Source organism: Marmota marmota, unplaced genomic scaffold (assembly GCF_001458135.2).
Source record: "Marmota marmota marmota unplaced genomic scaffold, marMar, whole genome shotgun sequence".
NCBI classification, from domain to species: Eukaryota; Metazoa; Chordata; class Mammalia; order Rodentia; family Sciuridae; genus Marmota; species Marmota marmota.
The window spans coordinates 5,794,001-5,797,553 of record NW_026000075.1 but is presented as its reverse complement, the minus strand read 5'-3'; positions in this window follow the sequence as shown (position 1 = coordinate 5,797,553).

Genomic DNA, 3,553 nt, shown 5'->3' with positions numbered 1-3,553 from the left:
AATTTGATGGTGTTATAGTTTTAACGTGTCCCCAAAGGTTCATTGTCGGAAGCTGGTTCCATAGTGTGATGATGTTGGAGATGAAGGGACTGTTGAGAAGTGGGAGCTGCCCTCCAAGTGCATTAAGTAGCTCTCATAGGACTCCTGAGCAATCTAGAGAACCAGTTGTTTTAAGAGTGAGCCTGAACCCTGAATCACTCTGTCTTGTGTTTTGAGATGTGATCTCCCTTGCCTCTGCACGCATTCTACTGTGTCACCATGAGGTGACACAGCTAGGTGTGTAGCTTCTCCAAGGCCTGCACCATGCTGTTTGGACTTGTGGCATCTAAAACTGTGCGCTAAATAAACTGCTTTCCTTTATTTATAAAATTAGCTGGCCTCAGGTGTTTCATTATGCCAATAAAAACCCAATACTGGCGGGCGCAGTGGTGCACGCCTGTAATCCCAGTGGCTTGGGAGGCTGAGGCAGGAGAAACGCAAGTTCAAAGCCTGCCTCAGCAAAAACAGGGCACTAAGCAACTCAGTGAGACCCTGTCTCTAAATAAAATACAAAATAGGGCTGGGGACGTGGCTCAGTGATCGAATGCCCCTAAGTTCAATCCGCAGTATAAAATAATAATAATAATAATAATAATAATAATAATAATAATAATAATAATGTGTTTCAACAAATGTACATACCCATGCAGACATCACCCATGTAAAAATCAAGATACAGAACAGTTCATCACCTCCAAAATTCCCTTTTGCCTTGGTGCAGTTGATCTCCCCCATTCTTTTCACCCCAGGCAACCACTGACCTGAGATGTATCACTATAGGTTAGTTTTGCATGTTCCAGAACTTCACATAATGTTTTTATGTTTTGCATTTTGCTAACCATAACATCTGAGTGATTCTTTATGCTGTTGCATAAAGAAGTAGTTTGTTTCTTTTATTTCAAATGAGCAGTATTTCATTACATGGATATATCACAATTTGCCAGTTGAAGGACTTTTGAGTTGTTTCCCACTTGAGGCTATTTTGACTGAACTTACTAGTAACATTCATTTTCAAGTCTTTGTTGTATTTTATTATCATTTATACATGCATTTTCTAGTATGTAATAATAATGCACATCTTTTCATGGCTTTATAACCTTTCATATATATTCCTGTTTGTTCAGACATGTGTCCTATTTTTATTTTTAATTTTTAACTGATACACAAAAACATAAAAGTTATATATATTAGTATCATGTAATGTTTGATATATGTATATATTACTAATTTTAAAATCAGGTTAAACATATTTATCTCCTCATTTATCATTTCTATGTGGTAAAAACATTCAAAATATTTTTTCTATCTTTATGAAATGCATAATACTAATTGTTATCTATAGACTTTGTCTATTTTAAAGTAGACTTTTGTCTTCTTATTGACTCAGAAAGATTCTGCTTATGAGTCCTTTATATGTGTGGCAAATGACTTTTTCCTGTCTGTGGCCTGACTTCTTAATTTTCTTAAGTGTTTCTTGACGAGCAGTACTTTTTAAAGCCTAGAGAATTTTTAATTTTGATGGAGTACAGATGACAGTTTTTTCTTTATGGTTAGTGCTTTGAGTGTATGATGTGAGCAAAAAAGGTTCTTTTTTTCCACAGCTGTTTGGAGACATGGATATCCAGATGTTTTAGCAAATTTATTGAAAATATTATTCTTCTCCTATTGAATTACTTTGATGCCTTGGTAATAAAAGATAAAATGATCATATATTTTCTTCCATAGACTTTTGCCATGATATTTTGTGTTACTTATGGACTTTCAATTTTGATTCATTAATCTGTTCATCTTTACATCAATACCAGACTTTTGCTTTATCAGGTGGTATAGATCCTCTAATTATAATGTTTTACAAAATTCTTTTGTTTGTTCTTGGTCTTTTGCATTTTCATATACATTTTAGAATCAGTTTGTCAATTTATGCAAAAACCATCTCCGATTTTGGTTGAGATTGCATTAAATCTATAAGTGACTTTTGGAAAAGGTATCTCATAACAACCTTTAGTCCTTTGAGCCACGGTCATGGTGAATGTCTCCATTTACACAGGGCTTCTCTAATCTCTCTCATTAGTGCTTTGTGGTTCAGTACATAGGCTACTATGGTTTGAGTTTGGAATGTCCCCAAAGTCTCACATACAAAGCATGGTCCCCAGTGCAGCAAGGTTCAGTGCTGGGATGTTTAGGCAGTGGTTGGATCATGAGAGCTCTGACTGCAAATGGATTAATTCATTGATAGCTGAGTGGATATCGGGGAGTGGGACCTATTTGGAGGAAGTGGTTCATTAGGAGAGGCAGGGGTTGCCCTGGAAGGATTAATTTTCATCCCAGCACCTTCCTTTCTCATCCTCTCTGCTTCTTGGGTGCCATGAGTTGGGTAGCTACCCTCTGCCATGAAATTCTGTCTCACCTCCGGCCTAAAGCAAGGGAGCCACTGGCATGGATTGAAACCTCTGAAATCACGAGCCAAAATACATCTTTTCTCCTCTAACTTGTTTTGGTCACAGCAACAAAAACTGGCCTAAAACATAGGCTTTGCATGTACTTTAAGTTTGTGTGTATGTGTGTGTGTGTGTGTGTGTGTGTGTGTTTGGGTGCTATTTGAAATGTTATTTACATTTTTAATTTCTAATTATTTGTTGCTAGTATATATAAATACAAATGGATTTTGTATATCAACCCACATTTTGTGATTATATTAATCTCAACAGAACTTTTTTCTTTTTGGGGTGTGTAACTGGGGATTGAACCCAGGGCCTGGTGCATGCAAGGCAAGCACTCTACCAACTGAGCTATCTCCCCAGCCCTTGTGCTTATATTAAATCAAAGTATTGGTCCTATTAATTGTTTTTATATTCTTCAGATATTTTGTATATTTATCATCTACAAAGGGAAGCAATTTTTTCGTATTTTTCTTTTCAGTCTATATGTGTTTTTTTTTCTTGCCTAATTTTACCAAACTAGGATCCCCAGTATACTGTTGACTAGAAGTTGTAAGGACTGTCATCTTAGCCCTTATTATAAACTTAGATGCAGCCTGCAGACTTTTTGTAACTGTCCTTAACAAAAATTCAGGAATTTCCTTTCCTTTTTTTCTCTTCCTAGTTTACTGAATTCTTGTTTTAAAATCATGAATATGTGTTGGATTTTGCCAAATTATTTTTTTACATGTATTATTTTTTTACATGTATTATTTTTTTACATCTATAGATAGTATCATATAATTTCCTGCCTATATCCTGTAGTCTCATTTTCAGTTTTAAACATTGTATTATGGCATAAATCCCACTTCATGATTTCTTTGTAATTATGAAATGCATGTTTTCATCTATGGGTTTTGTGTCTACATTCATTTTTCTTTTCCTTTTGAGGAATATTCTTATCCGGTTTTGATGCTTATAAAATGAGTGGGAGATAAGGGTAATGCTTATACATGAGATATGTATAAGATTATCATTACTTCTTAAATGTTTAATAGAATTCATGAGTGAAGTCATCTGGGTTAAGTTTGTGGAAG